Here is an 18,573-nt window from a genome sequence, read left to right as displayed (position 1 = left end):
CATGTTAGCAATTGCCGCATTTTATGAAATCTGGCAAATGGATAAACAAAACTGCATTCCTTAATGGATTTCTTAAAGAAGAGTTGTATATGATGCAACCAGAAGGTTTTGTCAATCCTAAAGGTGTTAACAAAATATGCAAGCTCCAACGATCCATCTATGGACTGGTGCAAGCATCTCGGAGTTGGAATATACGCTTTGATAAGTTGATCAAAGCATATAGTTTTATACAGACTTACGGTGAAGCCTGTATTTACAAGAAAGTGAGTGGGAGCACTACAACATTTCTGATAAGTATATGTGAACAACATATTGTTGATCGGAAATAACGTATAATTTTCTGGAAAGCATAAAGGAATATTTGAAAGGAGTTTTTCAAAGAAAGACCTTGGTAAGGCTGCTTACATATTGAGCATCAAGATCTATAGAGATAGATCAAGACGCTTGATAAGTTTTTCAATGAGTACATACCTTGACAAGATTTTGAAGTAGTTCAAAATGGAACAGTCAAAGAAAGAGTTCTTGCCTGTGTTGCAAGGTGTGAAATTGAGTAAGACTCAAAGCCCGACCACGGCAGAAGATAGAAATAGAATGAAAGTCATTCCCTATGCCTCAGCCATAGGTTCTATAAAGTATGCCATGCTGTGTACCAGATCTATTGTATACCCTACACTGTGTTAAGCAAGGGAGTACAATAGTGATCTAAGAGTAGATCACTGGATAGCGGTCAAAATTATCCTTAGTGGAATAAGGAAATATTTCTCAATTATGGAGGTGACAAAAAGGTTTGTCGTAAAAAGTTACGTCGATGCATGTTTTGACACAGATTTGGATGACTCTAAGTCTCGATCTAGATACATATTGAAAGTGGGAGCAATAAGCTAGAGTAGCTCCGTGCAGAGCATTGTTGACATAGAAATTTGCAAAATACTTATGGATCTGAATGTGATAGACCCATAGACTAAAATTATCTCACAAGCAAAACATGATCACACCTTAGTACTCTTTGTGTGTTAATCACATAGCGATGTGAACTAGATTACTGACTCTAGTAAACCCTTTGGGTGTTGATCACATATCGATATGAACTATGGTTGTTAATCACATGGTGATGTGAACTATTGCTGTTAAATCACATGGCGATGTGAACTAGATTATTGACTCTAGTGCAAGTGGGAGACTGAAGGAAATATGCCCTAGAGGCAATGATAAAGTTATTATTTATTTCCTTATATCATGATAAATGTTTATTATTCATGCTAGAATTGTATTAACCGGAAACATAATACTTGTGTGAATACATAGACAAACAAAGTGTCACTAGTATGCCTCTACTTGACTAGCTCGTTAATCGAAGATGGTTATGTTTCCTAAACCATAAACAAAAGAGTTGTTATTTGATTAACGGGATCACATCATTAGGAGAATGATGTGATTGACATGACCCATTCCATTAGCTTAGCACCCGATCGTTTAGTATGTTGCTATTGCTTTCTTCATGACTTATACATGTTCCTATGACTATGAGATTATACAACTCCCGTTTGCCGGAGGAACTCTTTGTGTGCTACCAAACGTCACAACGTAACTGGGTGATTATAAAGGAGCTCTACATGTGTCTCCAAAGGTACATGTTGGGTTGGCATATTTCGAGATTAGGATTTGTCGGTATCTCTGGGCCCTCTCGGTAATGCACATCACATAAGCCTTGCAAGCATTGCAACTAATGAGTTAGTTGTGAGATGATGTATTACGGAACGAGTAAAGAGACTTGCCGGTAATGAGATTGAACTAGGTATTAAGATACCGACGATCGAATCTCGGGCAAGTAACATACCGATGACAAAGGGAACAACGTATGTTGTTATGCGGTCTAACCGATAAAGATCTTCGTAGAATATGTAGGAGACAATATGGGCATCCAGGTCACGTTATTGGTTATTGACCGGACACGTGTCTCGGTCATGTCTACATTGTTCTCGAACCGTAGGGTCCGCACGCTTAAGGTTTCGATGACAGTTATATTATGAGTTTATGAGTTTTGATGTACCGAAGGAGTTCGGAGTACCGGATGAGATCAGGGACATGACGAGGAGTCTCGAAATGGTCGAGACGTAAAGATCGATATATTGGACGACTATATTCGGACATCGGAAAGGTTCTGAGTGATTCGGGTATTTTTCGGAGTACCGGGTAGTTACGGGAGAATCAATGGGCCTTGATGGGCTTTAGTGGGAAGAGGAAAAAGGGCCAAGGGGCTGCTGCGCCCCCCTCCCCTCTAGTCCGAATTGGACTAGGGAAAAGGGGGCCGGCCACCTTTCCTTCTCCTCTACTTCCTTCTCCCTTCCTCCCCTCTTGGTGGACTCCTACTAGTACTTGGAGTCCTAGTAGGACTCCACATCCTGGCCGCACCAATTGCCTTGGCCGGCCTCCTCCTCCTCCATCCTTTATATACTGAGGCAAGGGGCACCCCATGAACACAAGTTGATCTTCGTGATCGTTCCTTAGCCGTGTGCGGTGCCCCCCTCCACCATATTCCACCTCGGTCATATTGTAGCGGTGCTTGGGCGAAGCCCTGCGACGATAGAACATCAAGATCGTCACCACGCCGTCGTGCTGACGGAACTCCTCCCTGATGCTTTGCTGGATCGGAGCCCAGGGATCGTCATTGAGCTGAACATGTGCCAAGAACTCAGAGGTGCCGGAGTAATGGTGCTTGGATCGGTCGGATCGTGAAGACGTACGACTACATCAACCGCGTTGTCACAATGCTTCCGCTGTCGGTCTACAAGGGTACATAGATCACACTCTCCCCGCTCGTTGCTATGCATCACCATGATCTTGCGTGTGCATAGGATTTTTTTTTGAAATTACTACGTTCCCCAACAAGCACCTCCTCACGAGCGGCAAGGTCCTCCTCTTGAGAGTTCAGCTCAGCCTGGTGCTGGTGCCGGGTGGCCTCGTCCTTGGCGGCCTGTTCCCTCGCCGCCTCTTGGGCTTTCTCGATGTCAGCCTGCTTCAGGATGAGCTCCTATCTGCGCTCAACCAAGAGATCGTGAGCGACCTTTAGTTCATCATGGGATTGGCAGAACCAGGCCTGCATCTCAGTGACGCGCTCCTCGAGGTCCACCTCCGCTTTTTCCACCGCCGCCATCCTGGACTTCGCCTTGTCCAAGCGGGCATGGTGAAGCGCCTGGAGCTTCTGGAAGTTGACGCTCATGGACCAAAGGAGCTGCTCCTCTTGGGAACCACCGCCACCGGTGTTCGGTTCGTCAACAACCTCAAGCCCAGCGGCAGCGAGCGCCTCGTCATCGAACACCTCCCCCTCGGTTGGCGCCCTAGTGCTTGCCGTTCCTCGGAGGTGGATGAACAGGTCGTCGCCCACCTTCAAATACTTGCTCGAGCCAGAGGCAGCCGAGGAGGAAGGTTGATCATTGACCAACCCCTCCCCGGTAGGCCCCTTGGCGGCCTCTTCAGTGGCGGTCTTGGCGGCCTCCTTGGCGGCAATCTTGTTGGCCTCGTCCTCCGCGTCCCTGGCGACCTCCTCGATGACGGTATCGATATCCTCCTGGGTCTCCGAGGAAGGGCCTGGATACCAAGAAGGGGAATGCGACGGAGCGAAGACCAAGATTCAAAAAGAAGGAGAAGGAACAACGATGAGAAGCAAACCACTTACCCGCACCGGGCCGGGAAGAAGTGGCACCTTCCCCGCCAACGTTCGTTGCCGGGACAGAACCACCGGCACCCAAGCTCGCTTCCTCCTCCTCCATATGTATGGGCTCGGTTGTCGATGCCCTTGTCGGGGATGCCCCTCTTGGTGGTGTAGTCGAGGGGGGCGGCATGTTGGGGGTGGCCCTCGGCGACTCCTCCTGCTGCCGTTCTCCTCCTGCAAACTCGGCTAGGTCAGCATCAAAGATTCACACCCCAAGGCTCATCAGTGAAGGAGTGAGTGGGAGACTCACGCTGGGGGCTGAAGCGAGGGCTGCGTCTGGGGCTGCTGTCCGGGCTGCTCTCCACCAACAGCGGCGTATGCGGAGTACCCGCCGGGGGCTTGTCGCCTGCTGAGGCCTTGGCCCTCTTCGCCACCCTCTGCGCCAGCGTCTCCGTGTCCCTGTGAAAATGACACCAAATCAAAGTAAGATAACACAGGCGTAAGGTCAGGAAGTGATGGGGGGCAGAATACTTACTCATCCTCCACCTCCTCCTCCGCTAGCTTCCTCTTCCTTGCCGGGCTGAAGGACCTGAGGTCGAACTCAACCTCCAGGGTGCCGACCGAAGGAGGAGGAGAAGGGGACGGGGTCTGGTGCCGCTTGGACGAGGAAGAAGCAGTTGTTATCCTCTTTGCCACCGCGACCTTCACCACCTTCTTCGTTACCGCGGCCTTCATCGCCCTCGTCTCACGCACATGCTATCCCTGGATTGGCTGCCGCTGCGTGATCCTGCCGGGCCGGACCGGCTCACCAGAGGAAGCCCGCCGCAGGACGCGCCGCCTCCCTGTGGCCGGTGGATCGTTCACCTCGACCTCCTTTTCGGACGACTCATCGCCCATGTCTTCCATGAGGGGAGCCTCATCGTCAGCGCCGCTGGCCTTCCCGGCAAACTCCGCCCACTGGGAGAGCTCCTTCTCCTCTACGGCCGCGTCGGCCTCATCCTCCACGCCACCAGCGCTGCCGGCCTCCCTGGAAAGCGCCGCCTCTGCCGCCCTGGCGGCGATGTAGTACAGCTCTGCCTTGGCGGTGTCCTGGATGAGCAGCGGCTCGTCACGAACATAAGCCTCCGACAAGGTGTCAAAGAACTCCTGCACCCTCTCCACTGGTGGCTCGGCCCAGGCCGGATCAAGGCCATGTGCGTTGAAGTCTGGCATCATCGCAATGATGTCGGACTGGCGAGAGTTGTTGCTCAGCGGGACCACTCCTGCCGGCAACCCAAACATGGGCCCCTTGACGGCCTTGCCGGCCTTCGCGGCCCTGACGGTCCTCTCAGCCCTGCCGTCGCTGCCCACGTCGAGCTGAAAGAGCCTTTGACAGAAATGGCCATGCCCCATCACTGTGAAGTTATGCTTCAGGCTTGGGCGGAGTCTCATGACGTCGGCCGCATTCCTGAAGTCCCAGGCTGGCCTCCCCTTGTTGTGCAACGGGGCGATTCGGCGACGGATGAAGTCTGCCCCAACCATCTCAAGGGTGAGCCCGATCGCGGTGAGGCGATGGATCCTGGTGGTTGATAAGTCTCCAACGTATCTATAATTTTTGATTCTTCCATGCTCTTATATTATCTGTTTTGGATGTTTAATAGGCTTTAATATACCTTTTTATATTATTTTTGGGACTAACCTACTAACCAAAGGCCGAGTGCAAATTCCTGTTTTGTGCCTATTTCAGTGTTTCGCACAAAAGGAATATCAAACGGAATGAAACCTTCGGGAGAGTTATTTTTGGAACAAACGTGATCCAGGAGACTTGGAGTTGACGTCAAGAAAGAAGCGAGGAGGCCATGAGGCAGGGAGGCGCCCCCAGGGGGGCAGGCGCGCCCCCACCATTGTGGGCCCCTCGCAGCTCCACCGACACACTTCTTCCTCCTATATATACCCATGCATATACCCTGAAAACATCCAGGAGCACCATGAAACCCTATTTCCACCGCCGCAACCTTCTATACCCGTGAGGTCCCATCTTGGGGCCTTTTCCGGCGCTCTGCCGGAGGGGGAATCGATCACGGAGGGCTTCTACATCAACACCATAGCCTCTCCGATGACGTGTGAGTAGTTTACCGCAGACCTTCGGGTCCATAGTTATTAGCTAGATGGCTTCTACTGTCTCTTTGGATCTCAATACAAAGTTCTCCTCGATTCTCTTGGAGATCTATTCGATGTAATTCTTTTTGCGGTGTGTTTTCGAGATCCGATGAATTGTGGGTTTATGATCAAGATTATCTATGAACAATATTTGATTCTTCTCTAAAATCTTTTATGCATGATTTAAATATCTTTGCAAGTCTCTTTGAATTATCAGTTTGGTTTGGCCTACTAGATTGCTCGTTCTTGCAATGGGAGAAGTGCTTAGCTTTGGGTTCAATCTTGCGGTGTCCTTCCGCAGTGACAGCAGGGGCAGCAAGGCACGTATTGTATTGTTGCCATCGAGGATAAAAAGATGGGGTTTATATCATATTGCTTGAGTTTATCCCTCTACATCATGTCATCTTGCTTAATGCGTTACTCTGTTCTTATGAACTTAATACTCTAGATGCATGCTGGATAGCGGTCGATGTGTGGAGTAATAGTAGTAGATGCAGAATCGTTTCGGTCTACTTGTCGTGGACGTGATGCCTATATACATGATCATGCCTAGATATTCTCATAACTACGCGCTTTTCTATCAATTGTTCGATAGCAATTTGTTCACCCACCGTATAATTTGCTATCTTGAGAGAAGCCACTAGTGAAACCTATGGCCCCCGGGTCTATCTTCCATCATATTATTTTCCTATCAACTTGCTATTTCTATTACCGTTTATTTTGCAATCTTTATTTTCCAATCTATTCAACAAAAATACCAAAAATATTTATCTTATTATCTCTATCAGATCTCACTTTCTTAAGTGACTGTGAAGGGATTGACAACCCCTTTATCGCGTTGGTTGCGAGGTTCTTGTTTGTTTGTGCAGGTACTAGGGGACTTGTGTGTTACCTCCTACTGGATTTATACCTTGGTTCTCAAAACTGAGGGAAATACTTATGCTACTATACTGCATCACCCTTTCCTATTCAAGGGAAAACCAACACAAGCTCAAGAGATAGCAGTGGTGGCGACCGAGAGCTTCTTGTCATTGGCGTCGTGGTCACTCCAGTCCGTGCGGTGGGTCGGCGGGCTCTGACGAACCAGGCAGAACTCCTGCGGGTCCTCCTCCTCGATCCAGCACCACCGGCCCCGCCACTCCTCCCACCTCTCCTTCTGGGCACCCTCCAGGTATGTGCCTTTCTCCTGGGTCCTCGTGATCCAGGCAATACTCCCAGAGATGGCGCCCCCTGGTTGGATGCGAGGAGAGAAGTAGTGGCGGAAGAGCGCCGTGCGAGGGAGCACCCCGACAAAGCCCTCGCAGAGGTGGGCGAAGAGAGCCATGCACGCCACTTTGTTCAGCGTGAGTTCCAAAAGATGGAAGCCGTAGGTGTGCATGACATCATTGAAGAAGTTAGATAAAGGGGGGCAGAGCCCACAAGATAAGAAATCAATGAAGAAGGGGTACCAATTTGGGCCCTCCTCGGCAAAATTGGCGGGGACGATGCACGTGGCTGGGTGCCCCATCGTCTTCCTCCCCCACAAGGGCAAGAAGAAGTTCTTGAGGTGCACCGCATCGATCGTCAACGGGAAGTAGGCGAGCTGCGTCCGTCGCACCGCCGACACGCTCTCCGGCGCCTCTTTCTCCCCGGCATCCTTGGCCGGTCCCTTGCCCCTGCTGGTTTTGGGCGACATGGCAGCTGGGAGGGGGCGAAGAATCAAGAGCAATGGGGGCGCAACGGCAGCGAGCAGAGGCGAGAACTTCGAATCTTTCGCCTGAGGAGGAAGAGAGGAATGGCGGTTCCGAAATTAGAGAGACGTGGAGGGTAAGTGAGCAACAAGCCCGTGGTTTCCCATTTTATGGGGAGGGCGCGGACCGCCACTTTACCATTTACCATGATATGACGCACGAGGGCAGAAACCGCCCCATGCACGACCCCCATGTCACGCATTCAATGCGGGTCGTGGGGAAGCGCTACCAACGGAGAGGTTACCACAGTAAAACTCCGCCCCGCGTGCCTGCGTGCCGTTTTGGCCCTAGCCCAACAACGCGTCGTGCTTATTTGTGGTCCAGGCCCAGGGGCTCCTGTTGGTGCACAAAAGTAGGGGCTCTCTTTTGTGCCCCTTTACCTGTGCACGGGCAGTCAGAGCTGCACCCGCTACCACACTTAGTAGGGCAGAGGAGGGAAGCAGAAGTGCAAGGCTACCGAAGCAGCGCTCCAACCAAGGGCGCAGAAGACGGAGCGATCAGACAGGCTTCCTCCCAGCAAGACCCTTGCCGGGGCGGCCTACACAGCCCCGGGAAGAGCCTTGCCGGGGCAGCTCGCCCAACACCAACATCGCAACCACCCTTGAGCCTGAGAGTTCCGACACCATCGACAACATTGAAACCAAGGCTCAAGAAGTGCTTGCATGGTGGCATGCAGATCTTTGTGAAGACAGAGAGCCTACAAATCCTAGATGAGGACCAGAAGACAAGACAATCGCAAGAATTCTTGCCGAGGATGCCCAAGAGGCCCTGGCAAGGCTCCTTGCCGAAGACGCTTGCAAGACCCCGGCAAGACTCTTGCCGAGGGCGCTCACAAGACCCCGGAAAGACCCTTGCCGAGAATATACGCGAGACCGCGGCAAGGCCTTGCCGCCCCACCTCAGTGGCCGACCCACCAATTGAAGCAAGTACCCACGTGCCGGTACGTGGGTACTAATCCAACTAGCCAAGCACCTGCGTGGTGGTGTACAGATCTTCGTGAAAACCCTACCACCACGCCAACTCAACAGCCTCCCAGCCTACATGGCATTGCATGCCTCGTTGGCCTGGACGCGTGTTGGAGCAAGGCGGAGTGGCGACGGACGGGACGGGCCTCGTTACCGCCCCTGATAAAGCAAGTGGACACCTAAGTAGCGCATTTAATGCACTTTGTCCTGTAATGACAGGCGATAAGCTTGTACACTATATACCTTTCCACCTCCTGCGTGCCACTTTGGCAGCCTATTTTGACTATAAAAGGAGGCCCAGGCGTACTGAAGTAGGATTCAGATCTTTTGGACGACACATGCATCGTGGCTAGTTCAAGAACTCAAGAACACTGAAATATACACCAAAGCAGGACTAGGGTATTACGCATCCTCGCGGCCCAAACCTGGGTAAACGATCCTCTTGCTGGCTTCTAGACCCGCTCTTTGCACAACCTCGCGCCCGCCAACCATAGCAAAAGGGATCCTAGTGATCCCATAGGTGTCGTTTCCCCCAACAGGATTTGAGAATACTTGATGTATGTTTTGCATGTGCTTATCTGTGGTGACAATGGGATATTCACGTGATCTACTTGATGTATGTTTTGGTGATAAACTTGTGGGTTCTGTGACCTTGTGAACTTATGCATAGGGGTTGGCACACGTTTTCGTCTTGACTCCCTGATAGAAACTTTGGGGCACTCTTTGAAGTTCTTTGTGTTGGTTTGAATAGATGAATATGAGATTTTGTGATGCATATCGTATAATCAAACCCGCGAATACTTGTGGTGACATTGGAGTATCTAGGTGACATTAGGGTTTTGGTTGATGTGTGTCTTAAGGTGTTATTTAAGTACGAACTCTAGGGCTGTTTGTGACACTTATAGGAATAGCCCAATAGATTGATCAGAAAGAATAACTTTGAGGTTGTTTTCGTACCCTACAATAATCTCTTCATTTGTTCTCCGCTATTAGTGACTTTGGAGTGACTCTTTGTTGCACGTTGAGGGATTGTTATATGACCTAATTATTTTATCATTGTTGAGAGAACTTGCACTAGTGAAATATGAACCCTAGGCCTTGTTTCCAAGCATTGCAATACCGTTTTCGCTCACTTTTGTTACTTGCTACCTTGCTATTTTTATATTTTTAGATTACAAAAACCTATATCTACCATCCATATTGCACTTGTTGTCGCTGTCAAAACCGGCAGATCTCTGGTAAGTCGATGGTAACAGGAGACAGGGGACACGATGTTTACCCAGGTTCGGGCCCTCTCTATGGAGGTAATACCCTATGTCCTGCTTGATTGATCTTGATGAATATGAGTATTACAAGAGTTGATCTACCACGAGATCTTAATGACTAAACCCTCAAAGTCTAGTTTGGCTATGATTATGAGGATTCGACCTATCTACGGCCTAGCCCTCTGGTTTATATAGACACGAGAGGGATCTAGGGTTACACAAGGTCGGTTACAGAGAAATGAATCTAAATAGTTGGCCGCCAAGCTTGCCTTCCACGCCAAGGAAAGTCCCATCCGGACACGGGTGTAGTCTTCGGTCTTCGTATCTTCACAGCCCATTAGTTCGGCCCATGGCTAACAGGCCGGACGCCCGAGGACCCCTTAGTCCAGGACTCCCTCAGTAGCCCCCGAACCAGTCTTCAATGATGAGGTGTTCGACACATAGATTATCTTCGGCATTGCAAGGCGGGTTCCTCCATCGATGACTTCCGAGTAGTGTGTTCGGCCTTCCATTTAATGTTGTACCCCTCGGCTTCTGTGCATCAACAATTTTAGTTTCCATGTGTCGAGCGAATGCGAAAGGTCGGGGGTATTTTTTGCATATACCACCCCGACCGTACCACAAAGGTGCCTATTTAAAGAGAATAGATCTCAGATCCATTCCACACCTCGCGAAAAATCCTCAGAGCTTGCTAAGAAAAAACCACCCCAACATGGCTAGCGCTCCCAGCTCTTCCTCTCATCCCCGCGGCTCCAAAAATGGTGATTGGGAGAGATGTTCTGTATCCCACAATCAGCTGGTGAAGCTGCAAACACAGGGCTTCCCCCCCCCCATGGACTTGGTCCCCGTATGAGCAGGGATGACGTCCTTCAAGGGCGGGGCTCAAACAGAGAACTTCCCCAATCCGTCCAGGGGAGAACGAGTATGCTTCGTCCCCTTCTTGTTAAGAGGTGTCGGATTTTCGATCCATCCCTTCCTCCGAGGTCTGCTGGAGTATTACAGCCTCCAACTCCACAATCTCACTCCTGCCTCTATCCTTCATATTGCGGGTTATGTCGCTCTATGCGAGCTATTCTTGGGCTGCCAGGCTCATTTCGATTTATGGAGAAGACTATTCTGCCTCATCCCTCGTAACCAAGGTGGGTCAATTTTTGAAGTGGGAGGAGCCGAAGTGTGGCGCATCGCCGGGACCGGATACATGTCCGGCACGCCGAAGAAAGCTTCCGAAGAGTGGCCTTCCGAATGGTTCTACATCGACGATGTTGCTCTACCCGACGCCGTCTGTATGGGCCTCCCCGAGTTTTCAAGTGCTCCACTGAAGAAACGCCATAGCTGGCATCCTCAGAGCCTCGAGGAAGAGGATAGTGCAGAGATCAACCTGCTGCTAGGCAAGATCAAGACACTTGCCCAGTCCGGATTGTGAATACTCGAGGTAATGGCGATCTCTATAGTGCGGGGGGTCCAGCCACTCCAATACAAAGGGATGCCCATGTGGCATTATAACGGGGAATACGACGCCTCACGCTATGGTCGGAAGGGCCCGAAGACCCCCACCGCCCTGGCCAAAATACTGGCCGAGCTATATAAAGGGGAGAAGGAGGAGTTTACCCATCTGGGTAAGCTTCAGATCCACTATTTTACTCATGTCCCTGAATCATTCTTGACAGGCAGTATCTTATCCACATATAACAGGAATGGCGAAAGGTTGTCAAGGGGATCCATGACCCTGCTCCTCAGCCGGAGAATCACAACCGGGATCTTGACCCCGGATATGAAGAAGATCTAGACATATTTGTGGAGCTCGAGGATGGAATATTCTATCAGATCAGCTATGACGGTACAGATGTACCCATCATCACCGATTACCCTGGTCTCCTTCCTGCTTCACATGTAAGTAATCCGGAGATACCTTGTCCAAGAGAGCTTTCTCATTCCTCCTCACCCACCGCACTGTCCTTTGCTCAAAAGGGGAGGCGTTCGGCGCGCCATGCTTCCCCCGGGGCATCTCCGAAGAGAGCGTTAGGAAAGCCTTCGAAGAGGAAGGCAAATGAAGATACGGCCGAGCCTTCATCAAAGAGGTATGAATTTGCAAAAATGCACCTTGGCAGTCACATCTAACTGTGACCTTTCCGTTTACCCTGTATCAGGAAAAAGGTGTGCCAGACTATATCTGAGGGTCCGGCCGGTCATACTTCCCGCAACCAGGATCCAGATCCTGCCGTGAAGATGGAGGCTGATGCGGGGGTGATGCCGGACTGTCCTCCAGCCGAGGATTCAGATGATGTATCTGTCACCAACTTGGAAGTGGAGAGCGCCATGAATCATCGGCGTCGCAGGGCCGTTTTACGAGACCCTGGTTTTTCAGAAGAGGCATTTAACACCTTCAGCTCGGCTGATGCATATATCCAAGCTGCTCGAGATGGGATTAACAGAGCCACAAAGCAGCATTTAAAAGATGTGCATGTAAGTTTACTTTGTCTAACAATATGCCAGTAGCCCCCGATACTTGAAGCAGTTGGTACAAATGATTTAAGTATCGTTGTATAACCAGGTTCTTATTGAGAAGAGCGACCTGTTAGCCCAAGAGCTAGAAAAGTGCGAGACGCAGCTAACTGCTGCCCGTGCCGAACTGGATAAATCCAAGAAGGCGTCACCTTGTAATGTTCCCCTTCATCGAGAAAATAGAATGGTATACCAATAATGTTAAACACGGTTGCTTACCTCCTATCAGGATCATTAGGTCAACTACAAGAACAACTGAAAGCTGCCTAGGACGGAGAACGAGAAGCCAAGAAGCTGCTAGCCACGGGCGAGCGTGTGCTCACAAAAGTCGTACTGGAGAAGACCAAGCTCCAAGATTCGAATGCCCGATTGGGCGAGGATCTTAAAGATGTATGGGCCCAACTGGCCGACTCCGTGAAGGAGAATAAAAGGTTGCGCGGTGGCATGTTCAGTATGTGGCCAACTTTACTTTATAATAGTTCAGATATATTAGGAACTGACAGAGTTATATCTGTAGGTATGCTGACCGGCCGTCCCGAAGATGAGATGTCCGGATTCTTAGGCGATCTACTACAAGAGCAGTCGCGTATTCATGAGCAAGCTCGGTAGGCGATGCAAAGCGTTGCCAAAGCTTTGTGGCCAGCTGCCTCCCCTCTAGGAAAGATGGAGGAGCTCCTAGAGCTATTCAAGGGGGCGCGACGGCGCTTTCGATTGTGGAAAATATCGGCCTGCCGGGAAGGGGCTCGAGAAGCCTGGGCCATGGTGAAGACACGGTACACCAGGCTTGACCCGAATCATATGGCTCGGGTCGGACCTCTAGGGTTAGACGGGAAGGAAGTTCCTGTTAATTTGGTGTATGACCAAGTAGCAGTAGCTGCCAAATTTTCCCAGCAGGATTGTAAGTTAGATAGCCTGCTGGACGGTATAGAGGAGGAAAATTTTGAGTCGAAATGACTGTGTATTTTTCCGTCTAGCTGAATTGTAAAATGATTGTCATGGCAGACCTTTTCGCTTTGCCCTCTGGACCCGAAGGCACAGAGTGTTTCCGAATACCCGTGCGGCCGAATAAACCGGGGTATGCGTGGAAACCAGGCGTAGGGGTCATAGTTGCTTGAACAGACAAGTTGTATCTAGCTAGTTATGTTATATTACATTATGTAAGAAACATCTTCCAGAGAGAATAGTTCCGTTAAGGATTCCTTTCCCTGGGTGTGCATGCATTAGAACGCATGTCCAAACTGTGATTGAAAAAATCGCAGTATATATATATATATATATATATATATATATCTTCTGGGGGTTTGCAAATGGAGCGAATGCAAAAAACATCTTTAATTCACCGACCGAATATTCCCTTAAGAACGCTAGCTTTCGGCTTCACCCAGTCTGAGGTACACATCCGGATGACCCGGCAGTAACAATCGCAGAGGTGCTCCCTTTATGCCCTAGCCGAACTAACGGGAACGTAGGGCATAAGCACAGGAACCAGGCAACCCATCTTGGCCAAAACTTAAGTCATATCGATGCATATAATGGAGAAGAAAAGGGACATATGGGGAAAACGCATATGTGATGAGCTTGATGCCCGGAGAATAACAACAAGCTTCTGTATAAGAAGCCCCCAAGTATAATGGACGTACATATTTGAAGGCATATGTGTGCGACCGAGGTGCGCGGGCTAACCGCACGAAAGCTTTAAGGCTAAAGAGAAAAACTAAGAGAGAGAGAGAGAGAGAACTAAAAAAAGTATTATAGAAACAGCAGGGAGAAGGAGACGAACAAAGAGTTTGGCGCTTAGGCATAGAATCTTCGGAGTCTGGCCATGTTCTAGGGGTTCGGCTCGAGGCGATTGTTTGACACATCACGCAAGTGGTACGCTCCTCCGGTGAGGACTTCGTCAATGATGAAGGGACCCTCCCATTTGGGCTTGAGTTTGTCCTATTTCTTCTCCAGCAAGCGTAGAATGAGTTCGCCAACGTTATAAGTCTTGGCCCGTACTTCTCTGCTCTGATATCTGCGGGCCTGTTGTTGATAAAATGCTGAACAGGCTTTTGCGACGTCATACTCCTCCTCCAGGGCGCCTAGGCTGTCCTGCTGATCGAGCTCGGCCTCTCTCTCTTCGTACATGCGCACCCGAGGTGAGTCATGTATAATGTCGCAGGGTAGCACAGCCTCTGCGCCGTACACCATGAAAAAAGGTGTGTATCCGGTAGTTCAGTTGGGCGTGGTCCGCAGCCCCCAGAGTACGGAGTCAAGCTCCTCGATCTAGTGTGCGTCTGATTCCTTCAAAGACCGCACTAGCCTGGGTTTAATGCCGCTCATTATAAGACTATTGGCCCGTTCGACTTGACCGTTTGTCTGCGGATGATAGACAGAGGCGTAACCGAGCTTGATGCCCAGATTAGCGCACTAGGTTTTCACTTCGTCGGCTGTGCAATTAGAGCCATTATCAGTGATGATGCTGTGTGGGACACCATAGCAGTGTACGACGCCGGATATAAATTCTATCACCGGCCCGGACTCGGCCGTTTTAACTGGTTTGGCCTCTATCCACTTAGTGAATTTATCCACCATGACTAGTGCCAGTGTCAAAACCACCGGATCTCGGGTAGGGGGTCCGAACCGTGCGTCTAGGATCGATGGTAACAGGAGATAGGGGACATGGTGTTTACCCAGGTTCGGGCCCTCTCTATGGAGGTAATACTCTACTTCTTGCTTGATTGATCTTGATGAATATGAGTATTACAAGAGTTGATCTACCACGAGATTGTAATGGCTAAACCCTAGAAGTCTAGCCTACGTGGGTATGGTAATGAGTATATGTGATGTCCTTTCCGGGCTATCCCCTTTGGTTTATATAGACACCGAGGGGATCTAGGGTTTACATGGAGTCGGTTACATAAGAAGGAATCTTCGGTCGCCAAGCTTGCCTTCCACGCCAAGTAGAGTCCAATCTGGACACGGTGCATTCTTCGGCCTTCATGTCTTCATAGCTCATTAGTCCGGCCCATGGATAACAGGCCGGATGCTCGAGGACCCCTTAGTCCAGGACTCCCTCAGTAGCCCCTGAACCTGGCTTCAATGACGAGGAGTCCGGCGCGCAGACTTGTCTTCGGCATTGCAAGGCGGGTTCCCTCCTTAGGAACTCCAGATTAGTCTTTGGACGAAGTAAGTATATCCGGACCTGTGTATATAATGGCGGAGAATATGATACCCCACGAGCCCAACTTGTTGATAACTGTTCATGACATCATATCATGCTTGCCCAGTTACTATTTCCAATCGTCGGCTAACGAGCCGCCTCACGTCTCAGGGTGTGGTTTTACTCGCACGTCTCGTCAAGGCAGAGATCGTGTCCCTTTATTTACAGGATTTTCATTAATGCAGGCGTGGGTAACCCAACCGTCCCCTGGGTACAACTCCTTGGTAATAGGTAAGTTTAGAGACCCCGGGGGAGACGCCCAATATTCAGGGCCTTTATATAGAGATCCAGTCTCGTTTTCTTCCCTTGCGCTTGCTTCTTCCTCAGCCCCAGCCACCCCAAGTTCCAACCCTCGGGTTCCAATCGCCACCAGCCCTAGTCATGTCCGGAGCCAACCATCAGGGCCAGTGGGTGGCTTCTTCTATCATAGAGGAGGATATTGCGAAGCTTCGCGTAGCGAGGTATCTGACCTCGGAAATCTTTCATCGGCTTCCGGCACAAGGGCAAGTCATACCGACCCCCAGATCTGGTGAGAGGGTAGTATTTGTATCCCACTTTCTTCATGGGCTAGGGTTCGCGCTTAACCCCTTCGTCTGGGGGCTCATGTTCTACTATGGACAAGATTTTCATGATCTGGCCCGGGACTCTATTCTCCTCATCTCGACATTTATCGTCACGTGTGAGGCCTTACTCCGAACTCCTCCACACTTTGGTTTGTGGCTCAAGACCTTTGATGTGAGGCCGCAGGTGGCAGAGGAGGAGCAGGCAGAGTGCGGCAGCATCATAATAGGCAAGCTGGCCGACGCAGTTTGGCCCGAAGGATCTTTCGCCAAATCTTCTGACCTATGGCAGCAGGGGTGGTTTTATATCAACGAGCCGCGGGGCCCCAAGTGGGCGGCCACACCTGCGTTCCGACCCGGCCCTCCAACTCAGCTCGCTTCATGGGTCAATAAGGGATTGGATTGGGGATCCGTCGACGAAGTGCAGACTCTGCAAAGTCGCATCCGAAGCCTTACCGAGAAGGGCATCGATCATGTGAACGTCGTTCAAGTAATGCTAGTCCGCCGGATCCTGCCATGTTAGCGGTGGCCTCTTCGTATGTGGGAGTTTAACCTAGAAGGGCGGCGGACTCTACAGCACTTCTTAGGCACTACGCACGAAGGAATGTGGAAATTATATTTCGGGGAACGAGAGCAATGGCCGGACACCACCGAAGACGTTGGCCTTGAATGCAATCATCTAGACACTTCGGTAAGTACTCGATATCCGAGCACCTTCCATTCAGGCATATCTCAACAAGATACTGAACAATCTGTCCCTGTACAGGACTGGATGAAGAAAGCGGTGTTAATTTGGTGTCCGACGCCTCTTCCCGAAGGCCCTGCGACCGACCTGCTGACGAGAATGCCAATTCCAACACCGTACCAGGTGGCTGCATTCAGGGAAACCGAAATCCTTTTGCCCAAGGGCAAGAGTGCAGAGGGATCCCTCCAGGGCAAGAAGAGGGTCGCCTCTGAAGATCAGGAGGGGAAGCCTTCCAAGAGAGGAAAAACACTATCTTCGAGTGGCTTGGGCCGGGCGAGCGAGGCTGCCGTAGAGTTTGATGACGAGGGCGAACCTCGAGGCAGACCGTAAGCGAGGCTGGGGTACTTTAAACGCACCTCATTCTTTTCCTATTAGTGAAGTAATCATCTGATATATGTTCGTCCATGCAGATTGACGCCTGGTGCTTCTCAATCGTCCTCCTCCTCGGGATATCTTCTTCCGGAGATGATGGAGAGTGACACGCCTTCTCCGGCCACATCTCCCAATAGGGGAGATGATACCGAGATATCGTCCCGAAGGGCTCCTCCTGAACACCAAGTTGTATAGGAAGTGAAGAAGGTGTTACCCGAAGGCAGTGGATTTGTCACTCGGGGTTCCGGGATCAAGACTGGCATCCCCGAACTGTCCGGTTTACAGCCGAAGACGATTCCAGAGGCAAGTAAGCGGGTTCCTTCACAGGAATGCCATACTCTGGAGGCGGTTTCCGAAGACCCAGGAGCGCCGGACATGCTGACGGTCTTGCTACGACGAGCATCCATTTCAGAAGAGCATCGTACCTGGATGGCTACGGTGGTCAAAAGGGTTCTATCTGGGAAGAGTGGATTGAACGAGGCCTTCGCGAGCCTTCTAAGAGGTTTTGAGGTTTGTGATTTAGTTTTGTCAATTGAATTTTATTGACAGAATACACCTGTTGTATATGTAGTAGCCCCTGAGACTCGGATTGTGTTCCGAAGGAAGCGATCGAAGGATCAAAGAGATATACTCAGGTATTAACCTTGGTTTGATTTGAAATACAGGCTGCTTCTCCTCTTGTGGCTGCCGGAATATGGAAGTGGCCGAACTGCAGCGAAAGCTGGATATTGTGGAGGATGACATGGCATTGATCAACAGGCGTCTTGACGACTCACAAGGTATGTATTTCGAGCATTCTTTACACCAGTGTGCTTGACACGGGAAAGTGCTTTATATGAAATGCACATGAAATGCAGATGGTGCTGCCACCGTGGAGGCTTTTCGGGCAGAGCTAGTCCAGGCCAAGGAGCGGGCCCGGCTTAGTGATGCTGCTGAAGGGGCATCGGTTGAACTGAAGGCCGTACAAGCTGCGCGATGCCAGGGCGAGGAGAAGGTATCCATGATGACACTCGCTTTGGAGAATGCTACTGGCCGCTGCGAATTTCTTGAGAAGGAGAACAAAGCCTTAGCGGCTGAACTGGACAAGGCCCGATAGGAGGCAAGAGAGGCGCGATCAGAGTCCAAAGCACTCCGTGAGGAGGTTCGGCAGGCGAAAGAGATAGTGGCTGGAAAGCCTTTTGTGCTGCAGACTAAGTTCGGCGACCCGGACTATGCTCAGCTAAACCAAGTGTGGATTTATTCGGACGAGTATTTGGACTTGCCGAAGAGTTCTTCCGATGCAGCGCGGTATTACCAAGCGTGAGCTGGATATGCAACGGAGAAGCTTTTTTGGTCACAGTTCGGTGCGTCGAAGCGCCCGCTGCTGCTCAATGAACAGATGTCCCAATGGGTCGAACTTCATAGGGTATCTGGCGCTACCATGAAGGATGTTATAATCTGG

Source organism: Triticum dicoccoides, chromosome 3A (assembly GCF_002162155.2).
Source record: "Triticum dicoccoides isolate Atlit2015 ecotype Zavitan chromosome 3A, WEW_v2.0, whole genome shotgun sequence".
NCBI classification, from domain to species: domain Eukaryota; kingdom Viridiplantae; phylum Streptophyta; class Magnoliopsida; order Poales; family Poaceae; genus Triticum; species Triticum dicoccoides.
Note: the sequence above shows the minus strand (reverse complement) of the source record.